Genomic DNA, 14,507 nt, shown 5'->3' with positions numbered 1-14,507 from the left:
CCTCCTGTAGTTCATTATGAGCTCCTTGGTTTTAGTAGTATTAAGGACCAGGTTGTTGTCTGCACACCACAGAGACAGTCCCTCCACCTCGTCCTGATAAGCGGACTCATCTCCCCCAGAGATGAGTCCCTCTATGGTGGTGTCATCCACAAATTTGATGATGCTGTTACTGGTGTGGCCGAGGGCATAGTCATGGGTGTAGAGGATGAAGAGTAGGGGGCCCAGCAAGCAGCCCTGTGGGGAGCCAGTGCTGAGGATGAGAGCCGAGGAGATGTGAGGACCTATTCTCACCCTCTGAGAGTGATCCAACAGGAAGTCCTGGATCCAGAGGCAGGTGGAGTGAGGTAGACCCAGGTCTGTCAGTTTGGTCACCAGTCTGTAAGGGAGGATGGTGTTGAATGCAGAGCTAAAGTCAAAAAATAGCAGCTTAGCGTAGCTCCTCTGCTGCTCCAGGTGTGTCAGGGTAGTGTGGAGAGTTGTGGCTATGGAGTCCTTTGTGGATCTGTTAGCTCTGTATGCAAACTGGTGTGTGTCAAACATGGATGGGAGGCTTGGGATGATGTGAGTTGGGACAAGTTTCTCACTTCATAATGACAGGAGTAAGACATTTAGGCTGCTGATGGTGGTCTTTTTTGGCAGTGGAACTATGATAGAGGACTTCAGGCAGGATGGGATAGTGGACTGGGATAGGGACTGGTTGAAGATCTTGGAGAAGACCCCAGCCAGGTGGTGAGCGCAGTCCTTCAGCACCCATCTAGAAATGCCATCAGGTCCCACAGCTTTCCTCGGGTTTACCGCCCTTAGGGCGCGCCTCACCTCATGCTCCTCCACCATGAAGATGTGACTGCTGTGGGCTTATGTAAAGTGGCTGCCTCTGGTGGCTCCACTTTAAAGCAGGCAAAGAAGTGGTTCAGCTCCTCTGCCAGCAAAACATCATCATCCATGGCTGTGAGGTTGCTGGATTTCTAACTGGTGATGTGCTGAACCCCCTGCCACACTTGCCTTGCTTTATTGCTGTGGAAGAAGTCCTCAATCTTCCTCTTATAAACATCCTTGGCCTCTCTGATGCCTCTTTTCAGGTTGGCTCTAGCAACGCTGTGTTGTGCCCCATCACTAGACCTGAAAGCGATGTTTCTGACCCTGGGCAGGCACTGGACCTCTTCGTCATCCAGGGCTTCTAATGTACTTAATGTAGCACAAGACAGTTTCTGTATACTCCTTCAGGTCCTGATGTTAAACAATATCCCAGCTTGTCCTCTCAAAGCATTCCTGCAGCTAATGGGGGGGGCACCTTTGGACCACGTTTTAACAGTCCTAGATGTGGTAGGAGCAATTTTTCTGAGAGGGGTGTATGCCAGAATTAAGAGCAGTGACAAGTGGTCGGACTGGCCCAGGTATGCTGGTGGTCTAGCCCTGAAACCCTGTTTGATGTTGGAGTAGACCTTGTCCAGTGTATTTGTACCCCTAGTGGCACACTTTACATGCTGGTGGAATTTAAGGGGCACTGCTTTTAAATCAACATGGTTGAAGTCCCCTGCTATGATGTGGACAGCCTTAGGATACAAGCTCTGCTGACTGCTAATGGTGTCATGTAAATGTCCAAGAGTCAAGTTAGCATTAGCATCTGGTGGAATATACACAGCAGTAACCATTACCACAGTAAACTACCAGGGCCTATATATTGGCTTGCATTTAACAGTCACATACTCAAGGTCCAAGGAGCAGCGACTGTCAACAGTGTTAGTGTTAGTAATAATAATAATAATGATAATAATAACAATACATTTTATTTATAGAGTGCTTTTCAGGGAACTCAGAGATGCTTTACATAGCAAAAAGGATAAAAGAATACAGATAAAATACAACAATACAAATAAAAACACAATAAGATACACAGCATAGAAATACAGCACAAAAATTAAACATTGAAGGCAGTTTTGAACAGGTGGGTTTTGATGAGTGATTTAAACTGAGAAAGGTCACTGCAGTCACGGGTGTGTTTGGGGAGGAAGTTCCAATGGCGCCCCCGGTTTGGTACTTGGTCCTGGTTGGTTGAGACAGGAGGTTGGCATTGGAGGAGCAGAGGGTGCAGGAAGGAGCGTGGCAGATAAGCAGGTGAGTGAGGTATGAGGGGGCCTGGTTGTAGAGGGCTTTATGAGTGAGAAGGAGACCTTGATGTGTATGTATTGTGGGGCTGGGAGCCAGTGGAGGTTCTGGAGGACCGGGGTGATATGATCGCAGGAGTGGGAGTGAGTGAGAAGGTGAGTTCTGAATGTGTGTATTGAGGACTTTGAGTGATGAGCCATAGAGAATGCTATTGCAGTAACCGATTCTGGAGGTGATGAAGGCATGGATCAGGGTTTCAGCTGCAGAGACAGGGTAGGAGGGGTAGGTTGTAGAGCTTTCAGCCCGATCCGGCGGGGGTGGTTTTTAGTCCGTTCAGACCTGCCACCCTGGCTCTGCCTCCTCTTCCTTGTTTTCTATTACTGTTCTCTGGCCTTTATATTTGAGTCATAACTGCTGACCAGTGACCCTAGGATCTTCATTGAGTGCTTCCTTTTCTGGAGCACAAGTTTCTTCTCAAGTGTTTTAGTTGAATTAATATGGAAGAAGGCAGTTCTGGTGATGTGGTTGTCCTGATCTACACAGGAGAGGTTGCTGTAAAAGATAATGCCAAGGTTGCCGATGTGTGGGGACGAGTGCAATGTGGAGTGGTCAGTGGTGAGGGAGAAGTCTTGAGTGGTTTTAGTGAGAGATTTGGGACCAATGATGATGGTGATGTCAGATTTTTCACAGTTCCATTTTAGGCAGTTGGCTTGCATCCAGAATTTAATATCATTGAGGCAGGAGGTCAGAGTAGAGTGAGTTGCTGTGGTGATGGATTTGGTGGAGATGTAGAGCTGGATGTCGTCGGCATAGCAGTTGAAGTTGACACCGTGGCAACAAATTATGTTACTAAGAGGGAGTATGTAGATGTAGTGGACTGCCTTGGTATGGTCGCTGTCATTTTCCTTTTTGAAAAACTCCAGAACTCGAGTTCCCGTATGCAAGTAGGGAACACGTCAAGAGACACTGTTTTACGAACCCAAAACATCCAACAGGGGGTCGTTATTTAACTTAATTAATACTCCCTGGGGATGTCTGCAAACACGCTCTGCCTTTTAAGCCACAGGAAAGTGTTAGTATCTGACACCCTCCATCCTGACATACGGTGGGAGGTAAGCACTCCTGAGGCCCCATCCAGCATACCACAGGATGTAAGACGTCTGAATGACCTCCTGGGGTCACCCAGGCAATACCAAGCAACCATCATTTATTGCCCCCCCTGCTGAGATGACAAAAGGCCGAACATTGGGTAAAGCCATTATATAACCCTGTGTTGAGATTAACATCTGACAGAATGACTTGGACCAAGGTTGTAAGTTAAAGTAATCTTTGTGCCTGTGGGTGAGGTTGTCTCCGTGCTTCAGTAAACAGATAGGAGCACCTCCCATTTTTTTCTCTTGTAATTTGAATGAGTTAGGTAAAGCATGTTTTATTCCCTTTGTTGTAATGGAGCTATACTGCCATCTAGTGGCCTTAGTTATTAGTAAGCTCGTAACCAATTTTGTAGTTACATCTTATTTTGTATTCATTGTATAATGATAAATAAAATGGTAATTCTATATCAGTAGTAAGAAGAAGCAATCACCAAGTTGTTAGAACCCATGGTACAAATGTGATGTTATGTATGGTCATTTAACAAATTGAACAAAAGGGTTTTCAGAGTCATGTGTTACGTTACAAATTGCCCTCTTAGATCTCCTAACAGGTATTTGAATTTACTGTGATGTGATGGTTTATGAGATATGACCTCAGCCAGGAGAGGGCACAACCTGTGATGTTGAGGGAAGATTCCAGACAGGAGAGGAGAATGGTGTGGTTGATGGTGTTGAAGGCTGCTGTAAGGTCTAGAAGGATGAGAATACTAAGGTTACCAGAGTCTGAGAAGAAGAGGAGGTCGTTGGTGACTTTGAGGAGGGTTTCAGTGCTGTGTTGGGATTGAAATCGAGATTGAAATGGTTCGAACAGGTCATTGGAGTTGAGGTGAGTGAGGCAACAGCACGTTCAAGTATTTTAGACAGGGAGATTTGAGATGGGTTGGAAATTGCTCATGTTGTTGAGGTCAAGGCTGGGTTTTTTGACAATGGGGGTGACAGCCACCAGTCTGAGGGGTTGGGGGACTGAGCCAGAACTGAGGCAAAAGTTGATTATAGCTGGGAAGACTGTGGAGATGACTGGGAGGCAGTTCTTGACAAGGTTGGATGGGAAGGGGTCCAGAGCACAGATCGAGTGTTTCATCCCCTTTATCAAACTGGGAAGGTCCACGGGGGAGACAGAGGAGAACTATGACAGAGGCAGAGTAGCAAAGGAGGGGGTGTAGGATGTCCTAGGGGTTCCACAGGGGTTGTGGTCAGGTTGCAGTAGATGTTGTAGATTTTTGTGTTAAAGAATGTAAGTTTGACCAGAAGAGAAGGTAGGTAGGACTCAGACTACCTAGAGTACCTGACCATTTTATAAAATGCAGACTCATTCAAAGAAAGATGACAGAGATGTCTTAAGTCATCCATTGCAATTAAAGATTGTAAGCTATCATTTTCCTTTTTCGACATAAGATTTAACTAATGTCACCTCTACCAACAAAATACAATTGTAAATGCCATATATAGAGTTATATCCCTATCAGACCAAACAAAATCTTTACCCTCAATGAACAAGATTTATTGATCATTCACAGTGCTGGATTTTGAAGCCCATTTTTTAAAGAACATCTTCTCTTTTTTCTATTCTTTTTTTATGTTCCTTTTTTGTGAATTACAGTGACATTAAAACAGTCAGAAGAGACAAACAATGACTCACACAATGACACAAGACAGCAAAAAAAATTAAAAAAGGATACAGCACAGGCTGTAACTGCTGGGTAACAGAATGTGGTGAAAATAAAACATAAAACCAAAACACAGATACAGCAAAAACATGTAGGCAGATGGGCGTGTGTGTGTGTGTGTGTGTGTGCGCGTGTGTGCGCAAGAGAGAGATCTGAGGTCCATTTCACAAAGCAGGTTTAGTGAAAACTCTGAGTCTTTTAATCCTGAAATGAGGGAAACTCTGAGTTTTCCGTTTCAAAAAGGGAGGTAACTCAAAACAGAGAAAGACATGTAACTCTAGCCTGTTTCACAGAGAGGGGTAACTTAAGCTCTCGGTCAGTTACCGTAGTAACAGACTCGATAAACCTAACCTGGTCGGGACCAGGTTTTTCTCAATGAACCTCGAGTTTCTCTCAGTCTCCGCCCTCTTTCAGCCACATACGCTATTTGATTTCCTCATTCATTCATTCAGTCAGCAGGCGAGTGTCGGAGTGTAGTTCTGCCGTCTGTCAAAATGGCATGCCCTTTCATTAATGATCCAGCGGATGAAGGAGCAGCATTACTGCGCAGAGAATTAGGCCTAAATATTCGTCGGGAGATTGTTTTCAGACCACGGATAGATGTTCTCGCATTTCCGGATAGTTATCTTTTTGAGCGGTACTGTTTCACATCACAGTCCATATAATACACACACAACCTAATCCGTCCTTACATTTGCAACATTACCAACTGTAGTCATGCTCTCACATCCCATCAGATATTGTGTGTTGCGCTGCGGTTCTTTGCAAATGGCAGTTTCTTGTATAATGTCGGAGATGCAGAACATTTAAGCAAGGCAACTGTATGCAGGGCGGTGAGAAAAGTGTACCTGGCCCTGAAACGACTTTTACACATCTTTGTCGTTTTCCCTGGACATAAACCTGTCAGAGCCATCAAGGAGGAGTTCCACAGGATTGCAGGTGAATGATGTAGAGATCTGTTAAATTAATTTTGAATCATATTCCGTTAATGACATTGTGCTGCAACCTCAGACTGGGATTAGTAATTTTAATTTCTTTTAGGATTTCCCAGTGTGATTGGCTGCATAGATGGCACACACATCCACATCACAGCTCCCTCACATAATGAAGCCAATTATGTGAATAGGAAGTCCATTCAAGTCAGTTTTTCAAGTCAGTTTTATTTATATAGCCCATTATCACAAAACATGGTTTGCCTCAGAGGGCTTTACAGTGTATGACATCCCTCTGCCCTTAGACCCTCACGTCACCCGAGGAAAAACTCCCCAAAAAGAACCCCTGTAACGGGGAAAAAAAAGAGGAAGAAACCTCAGGAAGAGCAGTAGAGGATAGTGAGGGATCCCTCTTCCAGGACGGACAGACAGCATAAATGTGCAGGTAGGCTACAGGTAGATTGACTACTGTTTCAAAATGTTAAAGACTGCGTCATAGTTCAACATCTGTCATTCTCTGCACTGTCAAGATCGTATGTGATGCTGCACACATGATTTCCAATGTGGAGGCCAAGTGGCCTGGATCTGTTCATGACTCAAGGATTTATCGTGAGTCTAACCTGAGCAACAGACTGCAACGTGGTAAGCAGCCTAAAGATTTTCAAAATATAATTCACTTGTCTCCCTCCTTTAATATACTGTAATGTATCCACTATATGTTACAAGAGAGTTTGATGGCCTTCTGCTGGGTGACAGGGGTTACCCATGCCAACCTAGGCTGATGACCCCATACCCTGACCCTGAACCAGGCCCCCAACAGAACTTCAACCGGGCTCACTGCAGGACAAGAGCCCGGGTGGAGATGACCATAGGCCTGCTGAAAGCCCCTTTCCAGTGCCTGCGTCACCTCAGGGTGACCCCTGAGAGGGCCTGTGATATTATTGTGGCATGTGTTCTTCATAATATTGCCACTATTAGAGGAGAGCAACACCCTGCCCTACAAATTGAAGACCCAGATGATGACACCATCCACCTGCCAGCTATCCAGGACGGCAGAGCAGTCAGAGACACCATATGCCATAATCATTTCAGAGTTTAAGTCACCATCATCACCTCCACAGCAGTCAAATAAAGACATGATACACATTTCATTTGGTCTTCTTTATTTCCTGCTAATAAAAGAGCTAGTTTAGTTAATGTTCCAATAGTTAACATAATTCATCTGTGACCATGCACCCACCTCTAACTTGTGCTCCAGTATTTCAATTTCCAGATTGGCCCTCCTGATCTGGCGGTCCAAGTATTGTATTTCTTTATCTGTTTTCTCTTTTTTTCAGCAAGTGTATTTTGTATATCTCTTTTACTGGTAACTGGGAACACGTAGACAACGTTAAATTATACAGTTGCACATGAATTCCACAGAATGAACCTCTGGTGTTTACTGAACATCCATCTCACTGTGTCCATCTGCGCAGTGGAAGTTGAGGGACCGTCCTGCTGTTGCCCAGCCATGCTCTGTTAAAAAGGATGAGAATGTGCAATACTTCAGTGTAGGCTAAATGTCACACTCTATATTCCACCAGAATGTTAAGAAATGTGAATGGGAAGACAACTATTAGTAACATACCTCTGTATGCCTTTCTGAATCCCCCTCTGTAAAGGCAGCAGACACAGTTTCATCCTCTTCATCCTAGATGAGTGATATGTTTCAGTATACTTAAACTACCATTTGGCAAAATCTTTGGAGTATTGCCTACTTACAGTTACAAGGCCTGTTGTGGCGTGAAGGGGCTCCACCAGCCAGATAGCACCATCAGAATCTGTTGGGCCAAAAGAAAAAAAAAGACATGAAAGAGAAAGGAATATTTGTATGAATATGCTTTAAAAATATATTTATAGGCATATTACATTTTATAAAATGTAATATGTCTTGGGGGGTGGTCTCAGAGGAGGAACTCCCTCCAGGGATTCCCTCAGCCACTGGCCTTCCAAAATTCTGGCTTAGGGCCAGCTCCTCCGCCTCTGTTAGAGGTGGAGGTGCAGGGCCACTACCCGTTTTATGGGCATCTGCTTTCTTTCTGTTGGCTGAGTAGAAGTCTGTGTTAGTTTAACTAGACTTAATTATTTAACAAATCATTATATGGATGAAGACATTTAGGCTATGTGTGGGATAACAGCCACTTAATATTTAGGCTACTTTACAATGTAAAACATGATCAAAATGAGGTGCCTCCATGAGATTGTGCCGAGGTCTTACCTGTTTGAACAATGTTTTTATATTTCATCTTAAGCTGCTGCCACGTGCGCTGCTGCCACGTGCGCTGCTGCCACGTGCGCTGCTGCCACGTGCGCTTCTCCCCCGCGGGATTGCACCTAAATGAAATAAAATGAAATAAATTAATACGCTACCATTCAAACAGTTTTCCCCTGTAATAGTATTGTGATTGCAAAGGACTACATTTAAACTTACACATTGACCCGGGCAGCAATGTTCTCCCACGCCGTCTCCCTCTCTTTTGCAGCTGCAGCAGTGTTGCACTTCCTTCTAAAAACGTGTTCAAACTCCGCATATGAGCGCATTAAAATTTCCAATTCGAGTGGAGTGAAGAACACAGCCTTCCGCTTCGTCGTTGCCATGGTGACTCGTTGAATCGGGGCTCCATTGATGCTGGCTTTTTATAGTTGTGGTGCACGCGCTTAACTCCAGGTGAAACTACTCCAAGTTGATTAAACCAACTCAAATCAGCTCTTCTGGAACCGGAAACTCAGAGTTTCCCATCTCGGAGTAGATCAACTCAGAGTTCAGGGTTACACTCAGAGTTTGTTGAACCTGCTTTGTGAAACGGACCCCTGGGTGATGGTGTTTGTACAATAATAATAATAAGAAGGAGAAGAATATAAATATGAATAACAGTTAATTGCCATGGTTTCAATAATGCTGTATTTGAGTGTCAATAATATGGTTGAATGAGTGAGTTGTAGATTAATTAGTAGTAATAATAATAATAATAATAATAATAATAATAATAATAATAACAATAATAATAGTGATGTATGTGTAATAGCGGATGAGTAATGGGTGTGACAAGACTGAACTGGAACTGAACCCAAATGCACGACACCAGATTTTAAAAAAATGTCAAAATAAACTAACAAACAAAACAAAAAAAGGCAGCAATAAAGTCTTTACACAGGGCAGATGCAAAAATCAAAATCACTCCGAAGAGGAAAAGGTAACAACAAAAACTCTCAGAAGAGGAAACAAAGTATCAACAAAAAATAATATAATAATATTATATTATAATAATAATAATAAAAATCAGGTATCAAGAAAACAAGAGTCCAACAAAGTATCAAATAAAAATAGGTTTCAAACCTGAACAATACGAATGAGAGGGCAACAACAAAACTTGACTTGGGCATGAATATGGCGCTGGTTCACTGGCAGATGAGACAAGACGAACTGGCACAGGACAAAGTGAGACGCAGACTATATATACACAAGGTAAGGGGAAACAGGTGGAGACAATCAGGGCGGGGCCGACAATCACACTGGCAGGAAAACACACAAAGGGAGGAAGTGGGTGACCTGAAACGAGAGGAGAGTTAGGATTCAAAATAAAACAGGAAATCACAAGACAACATAGACACAAGACTAAAAACAACTTAACACAATTTCCTTGACATGACAGGGTGTCAGTTATGTGGGACTTGTAGACATGTACGTGGATTTGTCTTAGTTGTGTTTGAGGTTTAGATGAGAGATGAGTGCCTTCCAGGTTTCATTAAAGACTGACATATTGTTTTTTTTTCTGGTATTCTCTCATTCTTTCTATGCTGGCCTCCCTCTTTGTTGATGAAGCAGTTTATCCAGCTAGCCAAACAATCAGGTTAGCTCAGAAAGACTCTCAGACCAAGGAAGTTGCGTCGTCTTTAAGTTTACTGACTGTGCTTGACTGTGAAACTGAAATACAAACGGCACAAAAATGTCCATGAGCAGGCTTTGATAACTGTCATTGTCTTGTAACCAAAATTATCATTATAGAACCCATATCAGCAAATGTAAACAGATACATAGGCTACAAAACTAAAATTTACCAAATGAACAATATTTATGTTTCACAATCACAATGGACAAATGTAAGGTTATTATGGGTCAGAAAACTTGCAGATATGGTCTTCGATAGCTTCCATGACCAGGGTGCTTGTCCCTGAGCTTGGCATGTCGCTGCTCAGTGCCCCGCAAAGATGGGTTAAAGGCAGTGAACAATTTTACTGTACAATGTACATGTGACAGTAAAGAATTCTTCTTCTTCTTCTGATCCACCCCTCATTTCCACCCTCAAGTCCAAATGTGATCTATTCTGGCTCCAAAGAGAACAACCAAAATGTAAACCATGAGGCTTTGATTTCGGTCAGGGAGGCAGACACCGTTTCAACTTTTAAGGGTAGACTTAAGACCTTCCTCTTTGATAAAGCTTATAATTAGGGCTGGCTCAGGCTGCCTGGACCAGCCCATAGTTAGGCTGACATAGGTTTAACCTGCTGGGGGACTTCTTCTGATACGCTGAGCTCCTTTTCCTTCTCTCAATGCCGCCATCTGAAAATCATGCATGTCTGTTTACTGCATTGCCATTCGCAAGCTTAGCTTAGCTCTGTGATAGCCATTTGGTACTCTCACTACCTAGGGCTCATGATTACAGAGCCTGGGTCTGTTGAATTGCACTACGCTAATCCTGCTGCCTCTCGGGAGCATTCCTGCTCCCTTGTTTCCTAGTTTTCCTGGATCCTGGCCGTAACCTTGACTGTGCCTGACCGTGGTGATAGCTGTGCTGATGCTGCGACCCTGCCTTTGGTTGTGCTCGTGCTGTGGCTGTACTGATACTGTGCCCCCCGCTCGCCCTGATTGTGGTCTGGTCCTGGTTGTGCCAATGCTGTGATCTTGCCTTTGGACACCTCCCTTTCAACATATGCATGAGACTGTTATCATCTCCCTCAACATCATTATAGAGTGCAATTAAAAATTTCACACTTACCATTATTGTAATATGACATGCATCTGTTTTTATTATTGCCGTGCCTCTCTCCCCTCTCTCCCCCTCTCTCTTTCTCTTTCCTTTTTTTGTCATGATTGTATTTCATTTGTTATTTACGACATCTATTGCTCGTCTGTCCATCCTGGAAGAGGGATCCCTCATCATCCTCTACCGCTCTTTCTGAGGTTTCTTCCTTTTTTTTTCCCCCATTACAGGGGTTCTTTTTCGGGAGTTTTTCCTTGGGTGATGTGAGGGTCTAAGGGCAGAGGGATGTCGTACACTGTAAAGCCCTCTGAGGCAAACCATGTTTTGTGATAATGGGCTCTATAAATAAAACTGATTTGACTTGACTTGACTTGACTTGACTTTAAAATGTGAGTCCACAAACTAATGGGTGATATCATGGTGGCTAAATGTATTACTTTTAGATGGGCATCAGCTCTTGTGGATAGTCCTACAGTAAGCATGCCAATAGCTCCTTCAAAACTCAAGGTATCTGTGGCACAGCATTTTATTTTGAGCGGCCCAAGAACACAGATAGTACGCTTTCTGTTTACCCAGCATCTTGATATGCCACACCTGTCAGGCGGCTGTATTATGTATTATGGTGGCATCAAGTGCCCACTAACACTGATTTTAACAAATTCGCAACCACAAAATAGCAGCATAGATAGAAGTAGATAGTAGATAATAGAAGTACAAGATAAAAGTGTTGCATTCATACTTCTGTTGAGTGAAGTTTTAGCTTCCTAAACTTAAATATAGAGGTTTGTTATGTCAACAACAAAAAACCCTTCTCTAACATTATTGGAAGTTGACAAGGGTTGAAAACTTAAAGTGTGGGACAATTTCATTTTTAATGGACAAATGATATTCTGTTATTCTCATGGTCAAATGTACTCACCAAACCAGCACCTAAACAACTATATTGTGCTATATTGCTCAACTGTTACAACAGTGAGCCACACTGTTGCACCTGTTGACATGTTCCCTCATGACACACACACTGTAGTTTATTTTGACTCAATCCCTCATACACTGTCCTGCAGCCAAAAATACTCAATAGAGCACCAAATGTGGACTAATCTGCCCCTCAAAGTAGTCCCCAAACATCTGCAGATTGTGTCGTTTTGCAGTGTTTGATAACGTGTGTGTTTTACTAAAATACTAAATGCTTTTAAAAATTAAACAATATATTTGTGATGCGTTTTAAAGATTTACGTCTTCAATTGGAACCATTGGGATTGGAACTGAGAACCATAGTCTTTGTATAAACAGGCAGAGAATAGAAATAGATAGCCATGCTGTTTTGCTAAACATGCTAAAAACAAAAACAAACAATATATATGTATATATACGTATATATATATATATATATATATATATATCATATACGTGTATATACATCACCAACCATATTTTAATCTCAAATTCATACATTATTTATACACAATCCAACATTAAACTATTTCCTGTACTTCCAGTAGTAGTTTTGGTATAAAATATGATATGAATACAGTTTAATGGCTTTACTTTAGGGTCAGGGCATTTAATGCTGACAACAACAGGTTAGAGGATAAGGATATGACAGCATCAGGTCGAAATGCTGCTGGTAACAACATAATATAAGCAGTATGAGGGCACCTAAAGGGCAGGCAAGGGGGGCGGGGATGGGTCCAACAAACCCTGGATTTTCATGTCCAGAATTCATTTCCCGTCTAAGTGGGATACCATGTGCCTCCTACCCCTATACCCTAATACATAATAACATAATACTACGTTATAAGTCCCCTGCAAAGCAGCAATATGTCACGACTTGGGGTGAAAATGTATTGGATAATTCTTAGTGACCAAGCAATCTTGCCTTCAGCACACAAAAAGCCATGCTTACTGGGCAATTTGATTTTGATGACCCCAAGACCTTTTCTTTGCAGAGCTACTACCAAAAACTTTTATTGTACACAGGAAATGTCAAAATCTAGCATGTTACCATGTGATTACCTGTTCAGAGTGGTGACTACTGCAGCTTATACAATCTTCTAACGGAGCTTTGGACTTTTATGTCTATGCACAAAAGCAATCTATTCTAAATAAAGTTTGATGGTAGCCTTCAGAAACCTATGCACATATGCATGAGACTCTTATCATCACCGTCAACATCATGACAGAGTGCAATTAAAAAAAACCTTGGTTATGGCAAAGTTACCATGACACTGCCACAGTCACGAGCCATGACAAAATATGGCAGACACATGGTTAACCTGAAAGGTGTTAACATTTATTAATTAACTCAAGCTAATATTCAAAAACATAGTCAAGTTATTAGGTGTATCAGTTTTATCAGTGTGTCAGCAGATGTATGAGTGAGAGATGAATGTAAGGTGTTGAAGAGTGTAAACTGAAACAACTAAACTTAACAGGGCTTCAGCCAACTAAACAAGAACATGGTGCTGGATGAAAGAAGAGAGGGAGCTGATACAACCCACCCTTAAATAAGCTGTCCCTGAGAGACTGGCCAGATCATCCCAGTAGTACACTGACACTGCCTACCAGGACGTGCAAAGACCAGGGGAAACATAAACAGCAGTACGGTGTCCATATTAGGACATTCTCAGGTGTCAGCGTTCAGAGTCAGAGACAAAACAGCTTCAGAAAAAAAGTCATCAGAAAAAAAGGCCTCACAAAAAAAAGTTGTCAGACAAAACGGCCTCAGGAAAAAAGTCGTCAGACAAAACGGCCTCAGAAAAAAAGTCATCAGACCAAACGGCCTCAGGAAAAAAGTCATCAGACAAAACAGCCTGAGAAAAAAAGTTGTCAGAAAAAAACAGACTTCCAGGAATAACCAACTGGTGACCATAAACACGTCATCCAGATGCGACTTGAACTATACTGATGCATGCACCGAGTACATGGACATTCTCTTTCTTTTGTTTTATATCAGCCACTGTTGAGATATGTTCTTTTGTAATGCTACCTTTCTTAACATTAATTAAGATTAACATTAAAAAAAATATGTCCAGAGTCCAGCAATACGAGGAGCTAAAAAAAGACCTAGAAAACGGTAACTATTTTAACACGGTAACGCTAAGCGCTAATCGCTAAGCTAATGATTGCTTGTCACTTGTACTGATGTTACCAGTCTCATTATTGACATTTTGTTATTTGACAGTCCTATATAATTTACTGCACCGTTACAGTTCACATATATTTAAACGTGTACGTGTACTTTTGCTGTAGCCTTTAGAATTTGAGCTAGAGTGGTAATTTTCGAGGTGTATATTTTTTGTCAATCTCAAAATCCATGTTGTTAGTGCTATAAGGCAGCACTTACACGTAACTGGATATTCCTGTTAATGTTAAGAAACGTAGCATTCGAAAGGACATATCTCAACAGTGGCTGAAGTAAGACAAAAGAAAAAGAATAAATAAAATTTACGCTTGGTTCCTTCCATGTGCTCGCCGCCTGCATCAGTACAGTTCACGTCGCATCTGGATGACGTATATAAGGTCCCCAGTCGGTTATTCCCGGGAGTCCTTTTTTCTGACGACTTTTTTTCTGAGGCTGTTTTGTCTGACAACTTTTTCTGTGACGACATTTTTTCTAAGGGTGTT

The sequence above is a fragment of the Plectropomus leopardus genome, chromosome 7 (assembly GCF_026936395.1).
Source record: "Plectropomus leopardus strain MGB_pleo_1.0 chromosome 7, ASM2693639v1, whole genome shotgun sequence".
Taxonomy (NCBI): domain Eukaryota; kingdom Metazoa; phylum Chordata; class Actinopteri; order Perciformes; family Serranidae; genus Plectropomus; species Plectropomus leopardus.
The sequence above is the reverse complement of the archived record's forward strand: the minus strand, read 5'-3'. Positions refer to the sequence as shown.